At 44.4% G+C, this 20,734-nt stretch overlaps 1 pseudogene across 1 annotated transcript in view; it reads left to right on the forward strand.

Moving 5' to 3' along the window:
• The window catches only part of LOC117097383, a 31,503-nt pseudogene extending 11,229 nt beyond the window's left edge, over window positions 1-20,274 (forward strand). Inside the window, exon 2 of the transcript XR_004442932.1 lies at window positions 17,638-20,274. The product of XR_004442932.1 is annotated as a eukaryotic translation initiation factor 4B-like (transcript). The remainder of the gene's footprint in view (window positions 1-17,637) is intronic.
• The last annotated feature ends 460 nt before the right edge of the window (window positions 20,275-20,734 follow it).

Below are 20,734 nucleotides of genomic sequence, written 5' to 3' on the forward strand. Positions count from 1 at the left end.
TGTAATGGCCTTCTTTGTCTCTTTTGATCTTTGATGGTTTAAAGTCTGTTTTATCAGAGACTAGGATTGCAACCCCTGCTTTTTTTGTTCTCCATTTGCTTGGTAGATCTTCCTCCATCCCTTTATTTTGAGCCTATGTATGTCTCTGCATGTGAGATGGGTCTCCTGAATACAGCAGACTGATGGGTCTTGACTCTTGATCCAGTTTGCCAGTCTGTGTCTTTTAATTGGAGCATTTAGTCCATTGACATTTAAGGTTAATATTGTTATGTGTGAACTTGATCCTGTCATTATGATATTAACCGGTTATTTTGCTCGTTAGTTGATGCAGTTTCTTCCTAGCCTCGATGGTCTTTACATTTTGGCATGTTTTTGCAATGGCTGGTACCGCTTGTTCCTTTCCATGTTTAGGGCTTCCTTCAGGGTCTCTTGTAAGGCAGGCCTGGTGGTGACAAAATCTCTAAGCATTTGCTTATCTGTAAAGGATTTTATTTCTCCTTCACTGATGAAGCTTAGTTTGGCTGGATATGAAATTCTGGGTTGAAAATTCTTTTCTTTAAGAACGTTGAATATTGGCCCCCACTCTCTTCTGGCTTGTAGAGTTTCTGCCGAGAGATCTGCTGTTATTCTGATGGGCTTCCCTTTGTGGGTAACCCGACCTTTCTCTCTGGCTGCCCTTAAGATTTTTTCTTTCATTTCAACTTTGGTGAATCTGGCAATTATGTGTCTTGGAGTTGCTCTTCTGGAGGAGTATCTTTGTGGCGTTCTCTGTATTTCCTGAATTTGAATGTTGGCCTGCCCTACTAGGTTGGGGAAGTTCTCCTGGATGATATCCTGAAGAGTGTTTTCCAACTTGGTTCCATTTTCCCCCTCACTTTCGGCACCCCAATCAGACGTAGATTTGGTCTTTTTACATAATCCCATACTTCTTGCAGGCTTTGTTCATTTCTTTTTCTTCTTTTTTCTTTTGGTTTCTCTTCTCGCTTCATTTCATTCATTTGATCCTCAATCGCTGATACTCTTTCTTCCAGTTGATCGAGTCGGTTACTGAAGCTTGTGCATTTGTCACGTATTTCTCGTGTCATGGTTTTCATCTCTGTCATTTCGTTTATGATCTTCTCTGCATTAATTAGTCTAGCTGTCAATTCTTCCACTTTTTTTTCAAGATTTTTAGTTTCTTTGCGCTGGGTATGTAATTCCTCCTTTAGCTCTGAGAGGTTTGATGGACTGAAGCCTTCTTCTCTCATCTCGTCAAAGTCATTCTCTGACCAGCTTTGATCCGTTGCTGGTGATGGGCTGCGCTCCTTTGCAGGGGGAGATGCGCTCTTATTTTTTGAATTTCCAGCTTTTCTGCCCTGCTTCTTCCCCATCTTTGTGGTTTTATCTGTCTCTGGACTTTGATGATGTTGACGTACGGATGGGGTTTTGGTATAGGTGTCCTTCCTGTTTGATAGTTTTCCGTCTGACAGTCAGAAGGACTGTCTGTTGGTCTGTTGGAGATTGCTTGACGTCCACTCCAGACCCTGTTTGCCTGGGTATCAGCAGCAGAGGTTGCCGAAGATAGAATATTGCTGAACAGTGAGTGTACCTGTCTGATTCTTTCTTTGGAAGTTTCCTCTCAGGGGTGACGCCACCCTGTGAGGTGTGGGGTGTCAGACTGCCCCTAGTGGGGGATGTCTCCCAGCTAGGCTACTCAGGGGTCAGGGACCACCTGAGCAGGCAGTCTGTCCGTTCTCGGATCTCAACCTCCGCGTTAGGAGATCCACGGCTCTCCCCAAAGCTGTCAGACAGAGTCGTTCGCGTCTGCACCGCCCCCGCTCTTTCCCCTAATGGACTGCAGCTGTGCGCTGTCCGCAGCGGTAGAGTCTACAGAGACAGGCAGGCTTCCTTGAGCTGCTGTGAGCTCCACCCAGTTCGAGCTTCCCAGCGGCTTTGTTTACCTACTTAAGCCTCAGCAATGGCGGGCGCCCCTCCCCCAGCCTCGCTGCTGCCTTGCGGATAGATCGCCGCAGACGGCTGTGTTAGCAGTGAGGGAGGCTCCGTGGGCGTGGGACCCTCCCGGCCAGGTGTGGGATATATTCTCCTGGTGTGCCTGTTTCCTTAAAGCGCAGTATTGGGGTGGGAGTTACCCGATTTTCCAGGTGTTGTGTGTCTCAGTTCCCCTGGCTAGGAAAAAGGGATTCCTTTCCCCCTTGCGCTTCCAGGTGAGGCGATGCCTCACCCTGCTTCAGCTCACGCTGGTCAGGCTGCAGCAGCTGACCAGCACCGATTGTCCGGCACTCCCTAGCGAGATGACCCCAGTACCTCAGTTGAAAACGCAGAAATCACTGGTCTTCTGTGTCGCTCGCGCTGGGAATTGGAGACTGGAGCTGCTCCTATTCGGCCATCTTGCTCCGCCCCCCTTTCTTTTCTTTTTCTTTTTTTTTTTTTTTTTAAGACAGTCTCTCGGCCGGGCGCGGTGGCTCAAGCCTGTAATCCCAGCACTTTGGGAGGCCGAGACGGGCGGATCACGAGGTCAGGAGATCGAGACCATCCTGGCTAACACAGTGAAACCCCGTCTCTACTAAAAATACAAAAACTAGCCGGGCGAGGTGGCGGGCGCCTGTAGTCCCAGCTACTCGGGAGGCTGAGGCAGGAGAATGGCGTAAACCCGGGAGGCGGAGCTTGCAGTGAGCTGAGATCCGGCCACTGCACTCCAGTCCGGGCGACAGAGCGAGACTCCGCCTCAGAAAAAAAAAAAAAAAAAAAAAAAAAAAAGACAGTCTCTCTCTGTTGCCCAGGTTGGAGAGTAATGGCGCGATCTCGGCTCACTGCAACCTCTGTCTCCCAGGTTCAAGCAATTATCTCACCTCAGGCTTCCAAGTACAGGCACCTGCCACCACGTCTGTCTAATTTTTTGTGTTTTTACTAGAGACGAGGTTTTGCTATATTGGCCAGGCTGGTCTCGAACTCCTGACCTCAGGTGATCCGTCTCCCTCGGCCTCCCAAAGTGCTGGGATTATAAAAATGAATCAGCCGGGCACAGTGACTCAGTTTCTAACACCATTTTCCAATAAAAGAAACCAAGGACTCTTAGAGAAATGGCTGATTCAAGGAGTAGGGCAGGAAAGGTGAACCTAGAGGCATCACAACTACATGAAATGTGCAGATCTTTCTTGGCTACTAACGAAACTTAACTAATAAAGACAATTTTATGAAATACAGGAAATCTGATATGGACTGTGATATAGACAATATCAAGGGATTACTGTTAATTTTTTAGGAGTGACAATGACATTGAAATTCTGTAAGAAAATGTCCATATTTTTAGAGATGCATCCCGAAGGATGAGGGGCTAAAATGACATGATATCTGAAATTTGCTGTAAAGAAAGAGGAAAATTGGGATAGATGAAGAAGTGTGGCAAATCTTGGTAACTGCTGAATCTCGGGTTCCTTGTAGAATGTTCTCTGCTTCTGAGTATGCTTGAAATTTTTCACTAACGGTTTTTGTCTTTTCTTTTCCTTTTTTTTTTTTTTTTTTTTTGAGATCGAGTTTTGCTCTGTCACCCAGGCTGGAGTGCAATGATTTCATCTCGGCTCACTGCAACCTCTGTCTCCCGGGTTCAAGTGATTCTCCTGTCTCAGCCCCCTGAGTAGCTGAGATTACAGGTGACCACCCCCATGCCCAGCTAATTTTTTTGTATTTTTAGTAGAGATGGGGTTTCACCATATTGGCCAGGCTGGTCCTGACCTCAGGTGATCCGCCCGCCTCGGCCTCTCAAAGTGCTGGGATTACAGGCGTGGGCCACCGTGCCCAGCCTCATAATGCATTTTTTAAAAAAGCTAGAAAAAGATTTGGGTTGAGAATAGAGTTGGCAATGTTTATTCCACCTGTAATCCCAGGCTGCGTAGGAGCTCCAGTGTGATGGGCACTGCTGTGGCTGAGAGGGACGTGTGGGTGGGTGGTCTCCCCCGATCCAGGGCTGAGCCAGGAGGGCCTCTGATCCCAGATATGGAGTTGAGAAAGGGGAGTTGACTGCTGGACGACTCGTTTTTTTCTCTTTCTCAGTGGCTGGCTGGGAAACCCAGGGCGCCTTTTCTTGACATTGCCCAGTGCTCTCTAGCCCATGGAAGGCACACTGAACAACAGAAGAAACAGAAGCTCCCACCCCACTTGTGTGTTTGTGGCTACCTAGCAGTTCTTGCTACTCTACTGTAGGGTGTGAGAAACAGTGATTATGGTAGAGTTTGTGATGTTTGTTTTTCCCAAGATCAAAACCCCATCTCCCCTCTGTTAACATAAACCATCAAAAGTGGATCTGTATTTAATTTTCCTTGGGTGGTCCTGGGTTGACATCTTGCCCTTTTGTCTTACCATAGGAACTTGGGAACCCAATCCTTTGTTCCATCTGCTCCGAAGACAGCCCACCACCCGCTGCTGGCCTGGTGCTTCCAGCATGGATTCTGTGTTTTGAAACCTCGTCTAAAGTTACAGGGAACAAGAGATCCTTAACATTTCATGTGAGCGTTCTGAGCGAAAAGCCTGTGTCCTGGCCACATTCATGCACATTGGTCTGCATTCATGAGAAAGGCCGCAGAGCAGGAGTGAGGCCAAAAATATGACCCCTCCCCGCCCCCACGTCTTAAAGGCTCCCCTACATTGAACAGACTGTCCTGTTGCTTGAAAAGGAGTAAATGAAGCCCACTTTGGAGTGAAGGAGCAGGCCTCTGATGTCCTGCGATCTGGCTAGGGCTTGCTCTGTCGCCCGCCTGGCCCATGGTGGCTTCTTTCCTTCTTCCCAAAGTGGAGTTCAGGGGAAAGGAGTGTCAAGACAAAAACTGCCGTAACAGCTCCTGGAACCTGAGCTCACTGCATTTTGAAAGTGCCTCTGCAAGCTGGAATTCTTCAGGGAGGCCACTCATTCAAGCTGAGCACAGATGCATGACCAATCTGACCCTACTGAAGCACATGTTTCTCTGGCACTGCAAGGCAGGGCTAGCCCGGAAATGCAGAAATGTACACAGGCCCATGTGCTCGCTTGCTCACATGACCAATCACAACCCACAGAGGACACCTAGAGCCAGTAGGAGGAGCACAGGAAGGCCAAGCATCCCTCCTACCTGGGCGTTGCTCAGCCTGACCCATCCACTCACTTCACTGCACACAAAGAATGCACCCGCTTGGTGACTACAGGACAACAGTGTTGGAAACTGAGCAGTGACGTGAAACTTCATATCATTATCCTTCTTTTCATTTCCCTGCAGTCTGGAGTCTGGTCCTATTGAAAAATCCTAAAAAGACTGGATCCAAATCATAAAACACAGCTTGTATGCAGAATTACGATGATGTGGGCATCTTGAATTCATGCCGCCTGTGGTTTTATAGGGTATATTTAAAATGTATACACTAAAGTGAATAGAAACCTTACGGTTCATTTTACCCAAGAGAAAGGGATGGATGAGAGGAAATGAAAGCTGTTCTCTGGCACACTCACCATGGAGCTTCACTCGCTCAAGGCAGCTGATACCGCTGGGTCCTGGAGGTCTGCACAGCGCCACCTCCCAGGACTACCTCCCTTTGGGTGGTGCTCATTGCTCCGAGGCTGACAATTGTGTTCTCAGTTTCCCACACATCACTTGAAAATCTGCTCATATGACCACCTTAGAGCTCGGAGCGAAATTGCTCACATTTTTCAGGTGTATGGATGCAATTATACAGCTAACAATCCGGGGCTGTTGCTCACCTGTGCATGGGCATTTATCAATCATGCCTAAACCTTCCAGGAGATGGGTCCAGAGATAAACAACTTCAGGTGTGACCATGAAAGTCAAGGCTGGGAAAGCAGACTTGAAAAGTTTCACCTAAAGGATCTTGATTTTCAGGTGAGGCAGAACCCCCTAATGTAGAGAAGCTCTAATGAAATGCAAGGCAACCCCAGTTGTTGTGGCAGTCTAGCCCTTGTTAAGGTTCTTAAAGTCACTTGTGGTCACTAAGTTGTCTGGATGAAATAAGTAGTACATGCTAACTTTATGGATAAAATAAATCATACTATTTAAAATACTCAGGACAGTAATTGACACATAGTAAGTGTTGTATGCAATTTGTTTCAAAATCTGGTTTCCAAAGCAATGTCATCTCTCTTCTCTTCTCTCTCTCTCTCGCTCTCTCTGTCTCATCTATGGAGAGACATTGGTTTTGAATTGAGGCCCTACCACATTGTAGCTGTGCAATTTAAGGCAAGTTAAATACTCTTTCTTTGCCTCAGTTTCTCCATCCATGCAATAGAAATACAAATTGTATATTGCAATAATATTTTGAGGATTTCATAAGTGACTATTAAAACTCTTAAAGTCTGTATAAAATCAGAGCTGCAGGCTGAATGTGGTGGCTCACGCCTGTAATCCCAGCACTTTGAGAGGCCGAGGTGGGAGGATTATTTGAGCCCAGGACTTCGAGACCAGCCTGGGCAACCTAGTGAGAGGCTGTCTCTATTAAAAAAAAAAAAAAAAAAGAAAGAAAGAAAAAAGAAAAACTCTGTAAGTGCTAGGCATTATAATTATTATATCTGGATCGATGTTAATAATAGTATTTCTGAATGGTAGAATCATAGATGAATGTCTATTTCATATTATGTTGAGTAAGTTGAAGCTTCCTCTGGCTGGGGTACATTTTCTTGGTCTTCCTATTCTTTGTGTGCTTAACCCTGTGTCTGGCCTATAGTAGCTGCTCAATAAATGTTGAATTCAGCCGCTAAGATTGCATTGCATGGGCCAGGTGGCTCATGTACCTGGTGGCTCATGCCTGTAATCCCAGCACTTTGGGAGGCTAAGGTGGGTGGATCACTTGAGCTCAGGAATTTGAGACCAGCCTAACCAACGTGGTGAAATACCATCTCCACAAAAAATACAAAAATTACCCAGGCATGGTGGTGTGCACCTGTAAGCCCAGCTACTCAGGAGGCTGAGGTAGGAGAATTGTTTGTACCTGACAGGTGGAGCTTGCAGTGAGCCAACATTGCACCACTGCACCCCAGCCTGGGTGACAGAGTGACACTCCGTCTCAAAAAAAAAAAAAAAAGACTGCATTGTGTAATCAGTACCTCTCCCAGATATCGTATTATCCATGGTCGTTGTCTCATATTTTCATAGCTTTCTAGGAAGTTTCTGGAACAAAATTGGTATGAGATGAAATAAAGCCTAGTAAGTACCAATTCACATGAACATATTCCTCACAAAATTGTGTCTCTTTTTCAAGACTCTGGAGGGCTTAGATAACAGGTTCTGGGCTTGTGCTCTCAAGGGAGGCCCCTCTGTAAGCCTGTGCTATGTGATTTGCCAGAAAAACAACAAACTACCAGTTAATCATCTGCATATGTGGCCCATGTACTGCTGGCCCCCGGGAATGGTAAGTAAATGGGATTTTTATGGAAGTCAGACCTCTGAACAGGCAGTGAAATTGGCAGTCAAGGAAAACATAAATAGCAAAAAACACGATTATAAGAAAGCATCTATGGTATGATTTCATATGTGTGTAAAACTACATATATAAATCTTATATGCATATATGTAGGGAATGTCTTAAAATATAAATGGTAGTTATCTTTGGTAGCGGGATTTAGTGCAGTTTTTCTCTTTGTTTACACTTTTTCTATACAGAAAAAATACACACAATTATATATGAGGAAGAAAAAAATAACATGCATCAAGGAAACTGATTGGTTCAATAAACTTCAAAAATTAACTGTTAGGGGCTGAGCCCAGTGGCTGACACCTGTAATCCCAGCACTTTGGGAGGCTAAGGCGAGAAGATCACTTGAGCTGAGGAGTTCAAGACCAGCCGGGGCAACAAAGCGCTACTCCCTACCTCTACAAAAAATTTCAAAATTAATTAGGCATGGTGGCATACATCTGCAGTCCCAGCTACTTGGGAGACTGAGGCAGAAGGATCACTTGAGCCCAGGAGGGGAGGCTGCAGTGGGCTGCGTTTGTGCCACTGCCCTCCAGCCTGGGTCATAGAGCCAGATCCTGTCTCAAAAACATATGTCTATATAAAACAAGCAAACATTAACTATAAGGATTTGAAATCTGATGTTTAGTAGGTTTTCTAGACTTAGCAAATAACAATACAGGACACCCAGTTAAAGTTTGATGAACAATTATAAGTACTCCCTGTATAATATTTTGGGCATTGCCTCTTATTTTTTTTTTCAAAAAATGAAAAGAAATGTAAAGTAGGAGTATAGCTTCTACACTTCTACCATTATTGTTATTTCTTTTCATTCTTTTCTCTGTAAGTAGGTTTTACATGGTCCAGAGTCATACCATGTGTGTGCAGTTTTCATTCACTTAACAAATCATATTGGTTCGCTACTGGGGACAAGGTGCTGTGCTAAGCACTGGGGATACAGTAGGGGTAACACAGGTTTGCTGTTGCCTCTACTCAACATAAAATCATTTTGCACAGTTTTTGCATTAAAAATTTTAAATGAATGCATAATCTGCTATCAAGTTAGTATATTCCATTTTACTTAACCAATCTTCCATTGTGGCTTAATTTATTCATTTGTTTGCATATTAGCTTTTTGATGTTATAAATAATACTGCTCTGAATGGCTTTGTACATCTAACTTTTCTCACTTTTTTGAATTATTTTAAGGATAGACGCTTAAAAATACTATTTTAGATGGGGCACAGTGGCTCATGCCTGTAATCCTGGCACTTTGGGATGGGGAGGCAGCTGGATCGCCCGAGGTCAGGAGTTCAAGACTAGCCTGGCCAACATGGTGAAACCCTGTCTCTACTAAAAACACAAAAATTAGCCTGGTGTGGTGGCACACGCATGTAATCCCAGCTACTCAGGAGGCTAAGGCAGGAGAATTGCATCATGAACCCAGGAAGTGGAGGTTGCATTGAGCCAAGATTGCACCACTGCATTCCAGCCTGGGCAACAGAATGAGACTGTCTCAAAAAAGAAAAAAAAAACTTTTACTTTTAGGCTAGTTGGAATTTCATAATAATTTCTTTTTTTTTTTTTTTTTTTTTTGAGACGGAGTCTCGCGCTGTCACCCAGACTGGAGTGCTGTGGCCGGATCTCAGCTCACTGCAAGCTCCGCCTCCCGGGTTCACGCCATTCTCCTGCCTCAGCCTCCCGAGTAGCTGGGACTACAGGCGCCGCCACCTCGCCCGGCTAGTTTTTTGTAGTTTTTAGTAGAGACGGGGTTTCACCGTGTTAGTCAGGATGGTCTCGATCTCCTGACCTCGTGATCCGCCCGTCTGGGCCTCCCAAAGTGCTAGGATTACAGGCTTGAGCCACCGCGCCCGGCAATAATTTCTTTAGAAAAGGTTAATTGGCTAGAATGACAAAAAAAATCAAAGCCTATATATTTCCTTTCCTTTTTTTTTTTTTTTTTTTGAGACAAGTTCTCGTTCTGTTGCCCAGGCTGGAGTGCAGGTGCCATCTCGGCTCACTGCAGCCTCAACCCCCCAGGCTCAAGTGATCCTCCTGCCTCAGCCTCCCAAGTAGCTGGGACTACAGGTGTGCGCCACCATCCCTGGATAACTTTTTTGTATTTTTGGTAGAGACAGGGTTTCACCGTGTTGCCAGGCTATTCTCAAACTCCTGGGCTGAAGCAATCCACCCATCTCATCCTCCCAGAGTGTTGGGATTACAGACGTGAGTCACTGCACCCGGCCAAAGTCTGCATTTCTTTGCCTGCAAATACGTTTAATCATCTTTCCATATATGTGTTTGCAAATTTTATTTGGTGGGTTGTCTACTCATTTTGTGGGGAAGGTCTTGGTGATGTTCCTTACTTTATGAAATCATACAAAAAGGTTATTAAGTTTGTATAGTGTTTGTTTTTGCACTTTTCAGCCTATTGGTGCCTTATTTTTGGTTATTGATTTTATTTTTATTTTTTACTTAGAGCAATTTAACATTGTATCTATTCAAATCTGTTCATCTTTTGATTTCAAGTGTTTCTTAGTATAGAATGTCATTTTTCTATCTAGATGTTTACTACCTATTTAATTTATTTTATTCTTTTTTATATTTTAAAATATATTAAAACCTTAAATCATCTGGAACTTATTTTGGTATAGGTTTGTAGTGAATAACAATAGGAGTTTTATCCAGATGACGTATATATTATTCCCAAAGAAAACTCCATTTTTCTTTATCTTTCCCTTTGATTTTGTAATGGCTTTTTCTTATGTATTTAATTTTGTTGTATAATAAGGCTTATCTTTGGATAAGCCTTGTATACCCATTATCACACTGTTCTTTATTATGTATTAGAAAGTATTATAGTATTATGTGATAAATATATAGAATGCAAATTACTACAGTTTTACAATATACTGTTAAATGTTAGAGTAATTCTCCTAATTCTAGAGTCTTCTTTCTGAAAAAAAGATTAAGTTCTACAAAACTTCCATGAGGGTTTGAGTTGGAATAGCAGTAAAGGTATACATTAATTAGGTAACAATGGACACTTCTCCACCCAGGGACATGAATGTCTCTATTTATTCAATTCTCCTCCTATCTGTATTTGTTAACCAAACCTTATCTTGACTTCAGTTTACATTTCTCTTATGAAGGTTACACATGGGTCTCTCATATCATCATGGCTGGGTCCCACTAGATCCACCCCAATCTACTCAGATCAGCTCCACTTTTGTCTGCTTTGTACATTGTCTCTAAATCATCTTTTAGAGTTCTGCAATTTAACGTGATATGAAAAATCACTGGACTAACCAATGTGTTAAAATCCCTTCCACTCCGAAAAGCTTGATTCTATTATCTCCAAAATGCATGGTGCTTTCTTGTCTCTGCCTTTGCTAATACTGTTCTTCCTCCTACCTGAAATGGATACCCACTCCAAATCTACGTATCCCAGCTATTTGGGAGGCTGAGGCAGGAGGATCGCCTGATCCTGCAGAGGTAGAGGCTGCAGTGAGCCCTGATGGTGTCGCTGCACTCCAGCCTGGGCAACATAGTGAGACTGTTGAAAGAAAGAAAAGGAAGGAAAGAAGGAAGGGAAGAAGGAAGGAAGGAAGGAGGGAAGGAAGGAAGGAAGGAAGGAAGGAAGGAAGGAAGGAAGGAAAGAAAGGGAAAAGGAAACAACAGGACCAGCCTGGGCAACACAGCAAGACTCTATGAAAATTTAATTTAATTTAAAATAATAATAAATAAAAATAAACACCTTCACCAATGTCTCTCCTAAATCTTTTGGAGATCTCATGTATTACTAATGGACACACTCGTGGTTAGCATGAACAACTTAAGATTTATGGAAACATCCAGATTTATCCTGTGAAAATACCGTTAACTTCTTACATTCCAGTGAGTGAAAAGGCATGGATTTGAAGATTTGTCCACAGAGCGATGAATGGCTGTACTCTCAGTTTCTATCCCTGTGAAAATCTACTCGTCCTCACAGTCACAAGTTGTTTACATACTAGAAAATGTGTGAGAGATGGAGGTAAGGGGTGGCAGCTGTGGAGGCCAAAATAGGTTTTGGTTTTTTTTTTGGTTTGTTTACCAACTGGATTTTGCTCTGGTTAAGACAACAAGGTACAAACCAAGAGAGATTTGTGTTTTCGAGTGTAGCAAGACATTCCAAATAAATGTTCCTTGAAGAGGGGGCCTTTACATCCTGGAACTTTGGCAAAAATCCAAAAAAATAAAGGAGTGGACAGAAGCAGCATGGAACTGGGCTGGGGGATGGAGTCAGCAGTTGAGCTCACATCAAACAGCTTTTGAATGTATTTCTTCAGCTCTTCTTTGTATTAATGTAATATATCCAGAAAAGCAACCTTTTTTGAGGGTCTGCTGTATGTCAGGGACTGTCTGAAGTGCCCCCCTAACCAAGACTCAGTGTGTAACCTCAATTTGACAACTGTTGGAATCAAAGCCTTATGCTAAAAGTCTATAATCCCACAGTCTGTAATCCCCTCCCTCATCCCTCTTGCCCCATTCATCTGGGCATCCATCTGAACTTCACAAGGAAAAGAACTTGGTACCTTTGGCTCCTTCTCAACCACATAAGAGCAGCAAAGCAGAACAACGTAGGGATAGAAAGTATCTTAGAAACTATTAGTTTGCGAGGGCTACCAAATACTGTATGCCAAACTGGGTGGCTTAAAATAACACAAACATATTGTCTCAGAGCTCTGGAGGTCAGAAGACTGAAGTCAAGGTTTTGCCCATGTTCCCTCTGAAACCTGTAGGGAAAAACCTTTCCTTGCCTCTTCTAGTTTCTGGTGTTTTCTAGCAATCCTTGATGTTTTTTGGCTTGTAGCTGTATCACTCCACTCTGCACCTGTCACCATGTGGCCGTCTTCTCTCGTTTCCCTGTCTCTGTGTCTCTTTTGTTCTTCTTTTTTTTTTTTTTTTTGAGGTGGAGTCTCACTCTGTCACCCAGGCTGGAGTGCAGTGGTATGATCACGGCTCACTGCAACCTCCGCCTCCAGGGTTCAAGCGATTCTCCTGCCTCAGACTCCCGAGTAGCTGAGATTACAAGTGTGCACCACCATGCCCAGCTAATTTTTGTGTTTTTAGAAGAGACAGGGTTTCGCCATGTTGGCCAGGGTGGTCTTGAACTCCCAAACTCAAGTGATCTGCCCACCTCGGGCTCCCAAAGTGCTGGGATTACAGGCGTGAGCCACTGTGCCAGGGCCAGAACTTTAATATATCTCTTGTGGGGAGGGGACACAATCCAACCTGTAATAGAGACTAATAGTTTCTAAGATACTTTCTATCCCTTGTTCTGCTCATTTGTTTTCTTTTGGTTTTAAGGAAAGTTAGGATCTCAGAGGTTGAGTTGGAGAGTCAATCTGTATGAAATGGTACATTATTACTCTTGGCAGTCTTGATTTCAGGAGACTGGAAACCCATTTTTCTCTAGAGTAAGCTAAAAGAAGTTCTTGGATCACAGAACATAAAGAAGAATGAACCAATCCGACTATAAGAGATCCTCCTTCCAGCTTGACTTCCGAAGCTACTAGAACAAAGGTCAGGATGTTTCCCATTCTCTTCTTTGGGCTTCATTCTCTGTTGAAAGGATTTCTTTCAATGGTAGGTAACGTCGTCAGTTCCCAAGTTTTATCCTGGGAGTTCCTAGTTCTAGAAAAGGATTGCCTTCAAGGCTGGATCCCAAAGGCAGACGCCCTGGGGGAGAGAGCTGGTGGCCCATGGGGATACGTGAGCTTGATCTTGGGCCAGTGAACTTCCACCAGAGGAATGGAGCACCATAAAAACAGGCCAGTTTCTGACCAGGCACAGTGGCTCACGCTTGTAATCCCAAGACTTTGGGAGGCTGAGGTGGGCGGATCACTTGAGGTCAGGAGTTTGAGACCAGCCTGGACAACATATTGTGGAACCGTGTCTCTACTAAAAATACAAAAATAGCCAGGCACGGTGGTGCATACCTGTAATCCCAGCTACTCGGGAGGCTGAAGCAGGAGAATCACTTGAACCCAGGAGGTGGAGGCTGCAGTGAGCTGAGATGGCGTCACTGCACTCCAGCCTGGGCGACAGAGTGAGGCTGTGTCCTGAATATAAACAAATTTTTAAAAAAGGCAGTTTCTGCAGGAGCCTCACAGGGGAAGACAAGGGGAACAGGAGGCTGAGAAGACAATATGAGAGATGTCCACTATAAAAAGATAATTCAAGAGCGAAAATCCAATTTTTATGTAAATTATCCAGATGGGCTCCAATGCTTATTTATACTCACCAAAGAAATTGCTCTGTCCTCTATTTTATGTCATTTAGTAGATCAGGTTTATGTCTGTGCCCCAGAGAAAGGACCCATGACATTTACTACATTTGAATTCAAATAGTAATTTTAGATTAATTTGAAAATTGATTAGGTCAGATGTTTCTGCAGACATGTTTTTGCCCTTTTATGGTATGGGGGGTCAAATATCCGTTTATGAGTCCAGGATTTCTTTGTAAAAACAGACTTTCAAGTCAATTATTAACATCCACTGGAGTTTAAACATGACCGTTTTTAAAGTGCATATTTTCTCAAAAATATCCTTCTTGCATATTTTATCAAAAATATCCTTCTTTTAATTTCTTTTAAAGTATTTGTTTAACTATGAGAAACAGGTAACAATGCAAACTCTAGGACTGTCATAAGTGAATTAAATGTACCTATTTCTGGATTATCACTATCGATTGTCAGGCTTAATCAGTTAGAAAGTAAAAGTAATTTTTACCTCTTTCTGCTAAACTAGAGAACAGAGTGAGTATGGGAAGATGACCTTTTTCCTAGCAAAATGGCAAATTCTCAAGGTCGTAAGTGACAGATTGCTCTCCTGAGTCCGAAGCTTGGCTCCCAGCTGCCAAAAGATCATCTTCATCTGGAAATGTGCAGACACCGCACGCTCAGCTCATGCAGAACAACTTCACCCCGAGCCTCCTCCAGCACTCGCTCCGTCAATGCCATCATCATCATCCACGCTGGGCAAACCGAGGACCCAGACTCCTCTTTCTTTTCCCACCTTTCCCTGCCTTCCATGTGTCCTCCAAGTATGACTCAGGACACTACCTACGTCAGTGGTTCCCAAACTTGGGTGAGTATCTGAATCCCCTAAAGGAGGACTTCTTTTTTTTTTTTTTTTTTTTTGGAGATGGCTGGAGTGCAGTGCTGTCACCTTGGCTCACTGCAACCTCCACCTCCTGGGTTCAAGCAATTCTCCTGCCTCAGCCTTCCGAGCAGCTGGGATTACAGGCACCTGCCACCACGCCTGGCTAATTTTTGTATTTTTTGTAGAGATGGGGTTTCACCATGTTGGGCAAGCTGGTCTCGAACTCTTGACCTCAGATGATCCACATGCGCAGTCTCCCAAAATGCTGGGATTACAGGTGTGAGCCACTGCACCCGGCCCTGCTAAAGGACTTCTGAATGAATTCAGATTTGGAGTCCCCTTCCTTAGAGACTGAGTCAGTCAGTACATCTGGAAGTGGCCTGAGCGTCTGCATTTTAAAGTCCTCCCCAGCCTCCTAAGGTGATTTAATAATGACCAGGATTTAGGACCAGCTGTCCTAAGCATCTCCATCCCCACTACTGCTGCCCTAGTTCAGCCCCCAGCACCTGCAGCCCCGCTTCTGCACTCAAGCTCTGCATTCTCTCAGCCGTCCTCTACCGCGTTCAACAATACCACAGCACACACATTGAATGCCTATTTTTTTTCCAGGTACTTTGTTAACCAGTGGAAGTACAAAGATGAATAAACCATACTCCTCCCCTCAAGACAACTCTTTCATGAGGGAGATAACCTAGGAAAGTGGAGTCTATTCATGAGACCACTGCTCTAACTAGAAGAATAAGAAGTACCAGAAGGTTACAAAAGAGGAACTGATTAGCTCAACCTGAGAAAGTCTCCTAAAGCTTCACAGAGGAAGGAATGCTGAAGTGGGGATGAAGAGGAGTTGATCAGAAAAAAAGTAAGGATGGGAGGGAGGGAGAGGACATTTCAGATAGTGCTAAGCATGGGGATAATAGGACTACATTGGCTTTTTTTGTTTGTTGACTTGTGGAAGTGCAGTTTCTGTTCTTATAGGCAAATGTTGGGTTCCTTCTTTCTTTCTTTTTTTTTTTTGATTTTTGTGGATACATAATAGTTGTATATTTTTATGGGGTACATTAGATTTTTTTTTGAGACAGGGTCTTGCTGCATCACCCAGGCTGGAGTGCAGTGGTGCAATCTCAGCTCACTGCAGTCTCTGCCTCCTTGGTTCAAGTGATTCTCCTGCCTCAACCTCCCAAGTACGTGGGACTACCGGGTGGGTGTCACCACGCCCAGATATTTTTTGTATTTTTAATAAAGATGGGGTTTCACCATATTGGCCAGGCTGGTCTCGAACTCCTGACCTCAAGTGCTCCACCCGCCTTGGCCTCCCAAAGTGCTGGGATTGCAGGAATGAGCCACTGCGTGGGGCCCATTCTGTGCTTTACAACTCCCAGCTGTGGAAGTCGGCAAGGCAAGCCACTTAATCTTTCTGAATCTGTTTTATCATCTTATAAACCAGGTTTAATAATAATTACCAAGTAGGCTTGAGGATTTAAAGAGAAAAATGCTTATTAAAACATTCCCAGCCTAATGTTCTCTTTCCTGACATGGGTGGCTACACAAGCATCTGCTTTGCGAGAATTTATTGAATTGTATGTTTTTTTGTGCACTTTTCTGTATGTGTATTGATATCAATTAAAAAGTTAGAAACAACTATCTAGCTTACTGGTGTCTTAATAAATGTTCTAAATATTGGTTCTCTTTCCTCCTTGTCTTTTCCTGCTGGAAGCAGATGACCAGAACTGGGTTGGATGGCTAATGAAGGAATGACATGCCAACATTTGCAAGAGGTGGAATGTGCTGTTACAATGACGTACAAAGAGCAGTAAGATGAAATTTAATAGGAACCAACATGCAGGAGGTTCAAAAAGAAACAGCACAAGTAATGAGCTGAAGATGTGATTTAAGAGGAATTATGAAAAAGCTCAGAGATTTTAACTGACGCAAACGTAATCTGAGTCAATAGCCCAGCTTTGCCACTAAACTCTATGACCCTCTGCAAAACAAGCAAGCAGATAAACCCAAAGTGTAACTAAACCAAAACAGAAATCTCAATACAAGGTTAGGTTTCTGTAGCAGTGTAATGCTCAAATCCTAGAAATAAATACACCCATTGATTCCTTCATCCATGGGATCATATCTACATTGAAGGCTTTCAGTCATGGAAGCCTCTTCTTAGGATGGGCCTAGACCATTGACCATGTCCAGAGTTCAGTGACTAGGATCCTGAGAGGTCTTAAAACCATGCTGGGGCATAGTGGCTCATGCCTGTAATCCCAGCACTTTGGGAGGCCAAGGCAGGCAGATCACTTGAGGCTAGGAGTTCGAGATCAGCCTGGCCAGCATAGCAAAACCCTTTCTCTACTAGAAATACAAAAATTAGCTAAGTGGGTTGGCGCCCGCTTGTAATCCCAGCTACTCCAGTGGCTGAGGCACGAGAATCGCTTGAGCCTGGGAGGCGGAGGTTGCAGTGAGCTGAGATTGTGCCACTGCACTCCAGCCTGGGCAACAGAGTGAGACTCTGTCTCAAACAAAACAATAAAACAAAACAAAGCAGAACATCTTGTATCATATAAAGATCTGGAGAATTTTTAGCTTTAAGAAAATATTTGGGCCAGGTGTGGTGGCTTACGCCTGTAATCCTAGCACTTCAGGAGGCTGAGGCGGGCGGATCACGAGATCAGGAGATCAAGACCATCCTGGCCAACACGGTGAAACTCCGTCTCTACTAAAAATACAAAACATTAGCCGGACGTGGTGGTGGGCACCTGTAGTCCCAGCTACTGGGGAAGCTGAGGCAGGAGAACAGCGTGAACCCAGGAGGGGGAGCTTGCAGTGAGCTGAGATTGTGCCACTGCACTCCAGCCTGGGTGACAGAGCGAGACTCCATCTCAAAAAAATAAAAAGTAAAAAAATAAAAAGAAAATAAAAAAATATTTGGAGGCTGACTGGGAGGGCTTCAAGCATTTGAAAAGATTTTGTCAAGAGTGATTGGATTTATTCTATGTAGTTCAATGAGGGAAAATTCAGTTCAATAAGGTGAAAGTCTGGAAAAGAGTATTTTGGGCCATTTTAGGAATGAGGTAGCGTTCTCTTTCCCTCTCCCAACATGGCGCCTCAGAAAAAAGAAGAACAAGAAGGGGAAGACTATCTCCCTAACAGACTTTCTGGCTGAGGATGGGAGTGCTGGTGGAGGAAGCACCTATGTTTCCAAACCAGTCAGCCGGGCTGATGAAACGGATGATCTGGAAGGAGAATTTCAACAACTCGGCACAGTAATGAGGACGATGCGTGCAGAGCGCCTCCAACTGATCGTTCCATCCTTCCCACTGCTCCACGGGCTGCTCGGGAACCCAGTATCGACCGGAGCCGTCTTCCCAAATCGCCACCCAGCACTGCTTTCCTGGGGAACCTCCCTATGATGTTATAGAAGAGTCAGTTAAGGAATTCTTTAGAGGACTAAATATCAGTGCAGTGCGTTTCCCACGTGAACCCAGCAATCCAGAGAGGTTGAAAGGTTTGGCTTATGCTGCATTTGAGGACCTGGATTTCCTGCTCAGTGCCCTGAGTCTCAGTGAAGAGTCTCTAGGTAACAGGAGAATTCGAGTGGACGTTGCTGATCAAGCACAGGATAAAGACAGGGATGATCATTCTTTTGGCCGTGATGGAAATCGGGATTCTGACAAAACAGATACAGACTGGAGGGCTTGTTCTGCCACAGACAGCTTTGATGACTACTCGCCCAGAAGAGGTGATGATAGCTTTGGAGACAAGTGTCGAGATGGTTACGATTCAGACCGGTATGGCAATGGGGATCGGGATGGGGATCGGGATGGCCCACGCCGGGATATGGATTGATACGGTGGCCGGGGTCGCTGTGATGACCGAGGCAGCAGAGACTCTGATGGAGGCTGTGATTCCCGGATAGGCAGTGGCGGAAGAGCATTCGGCCGTGGGTATTGCAGGGATGATGACTACAGAGGAAGCGGGGACCGCTATGAAGACCGATACAACAGACAGGATGATGAGTCGTGGAGCTCCAGAGATGAGATGATTACTCTCGGGATGATTATAGGCATGATGATAGAGGTCCCCCCGCCAAAGACCCAAACTGAATCTAAGGCCTCCAAGTACTCCTAAGGAAGATGATTCCTCTGCTAGTACCTCCCAGTGCAGTCCAGCTGCTTCTATCTTTGGAGGGGCAAAGCCCGTTGACACAGCTGCTAGAGAAAGAGAAATAGAAGAACCGCTGCAGAAGAAACAAGAGAAGTTGTAGCGTCAGCTGGATGAGCCAAAACCAGAACGACGGCCTCGGGAGAGACACCCAAGCTGGCGAAGTGAAGAAACTCAGGAACGGAACGGTCGAGGACAGGAAGTGAGTCATCGCAGACCGGGACCTCCGCCACATCTGGCAGAAATGCACGAAGGAGAGAGAGTGAGAAGTCTCTAGAAAATGAAACACTCAATAAGGAGGAAGATTGTCACTCTCCAACTTCCAAACCTCTCAAACCTGATCAGCCCCTAAAGGTAATGCCAGTCCCTCCACCAAAGGAGCATGCTTGGGTGAAGCGAAGTTCTAACCGTCCTGCTCCATCTCAGAGCTCAGACACAGAGCAGCAATCCCCTGCAAGTGGTGGGGGAAAAGTAGTTCCAGCTCAACCATCTGAGGAAGGACCAGCAAGGAAAAATGAAAATAAAGTAGATGGGATGAATGTCCCAAAAGGCCAAACTGGGAACTCTAGCTGTGGTCCAGGAGATGCAGGGAACAAAAACCGCTGGAAAGAGTCAGATAGGAAAGATGGCAAAAAGGATCAAGACTCCAGATCTGCACCTGAGCCAAAGAAACCTGAGGAAAATCCAGCTTCCAAGTTCTGTTCTGCAAGCAAGTATGCTGCTGTCTCTGTTGATGGTGAAGATGAAAACGAGGGAGAAGATTACACCGAATAGACCTCTACATCCTGTGCTTTCTCCTAGTTTTTCTCCACCCTGGAACATTCGAGAGCAAATCAAACCTCTATCCAGACAAGACAAAATAAAACTCACCATCTCCTTAAGACCTTTCTTACCTTTTTTAAAAAACAATAAGTGAAATTCTTTTGCATGCTGCTGCAGCCTTTAAAGTATTGAAGTAACTGGAGAATCGCCAATATAGCCAGAGAGAAAGAGACTACAGCTTTTTAGAGGAAGAGTTGTGGTGCGTTATGTCACCATGCAGTTGCCATGTGATTAGTGCCTAGGGGCGGCCATTTAGCAGAAATGGTAATGACAGTGATATAAAGTCTGCAATCTGGTTGGGCAGTAGGGGAGGGAGGTAGAAGGAAAAGTGTGAGATTTCTACCTTTTAGTTTTTATCCTATTGTGGCATATATGAATTCTCAAACATTATCTGAATAAATTTTCCACTCTTGGAAAGGTAGATTTAGCCTCAAGTTGTTTTAGTGTCCAGGAGGCTGCCAACCCCTCCTCTTATTTAATTCTGAGTTTTGGGGGTCAGCCTAGGGGGAATTCCTTTTTTTTAACCCCGCAGAGGGGTAGTTGGGAGTGAGTCTACAGGCCATAAAGAATAGGACTACATTGGACCAAAATAAACGGGAAAATCATGGTTTGAAAAAGAAGCTTTTGGGAAGTGATGAGTCATTTTGCACCAGGTAATAGGGGAACATTGTGTGACCTCCAGCAAACACATGAATGGTTATTTCCTGGAGCCGGAAGCACTTGGGGGTCGTGGCAATTCTCAGTGTTTTCTGTGTCCTGGTTTTACCCTTTCTAAACACTGTCCTTTCTGCAAGTTTGAATATATCCACGTTCTGTTGAAACCTTGAAACTAAAAATTTAGACTCTTACTGTCATCTTAAGTTCTTCATGCTACTCTTAACCTCCCAAAAAGCAGTCTCTAAGTCACATAGATGATGTTTTGGGCATTTTTTCTGTCAGCCATGGAGAGCTATGAAAGGAAGAATCGCTGCTTTTCTCAAGCAAATCAGTTTCTTCATGTGTTTTGGTTCTCACTCCTTGCCTGCTCCTGATGCTTTGACTCCTTTTATAGAGCAGAGTGCTCTAGAATAATGGATGGTCTTGGATGGTGGATAAAGGTGGATAAGTAGGGACAGGGACAGTTCAATTGGGAGCCTTTCTTACAACCTTGATGGGTTTTCTCCCTGCAAGTTTCCTTC

Source organism: Trachypithecus francoisi, unplaced genomic scaffold, assembly GCF_009764315.1.
Source record: "Trachypithecus francoisi isolate TF-2019V2 unplaced genomic scaffold, Tfra_2.0 Lachesis_group15, whole genome shotgun sequence".
NCBI classification, from domain to species: domain Eukaryota; kingdom Metazoa; phylum Chordata; class Mammalia; order Primates; family Cercopithecidae; genus Trachypithecus; species Trachypithecus francoisi.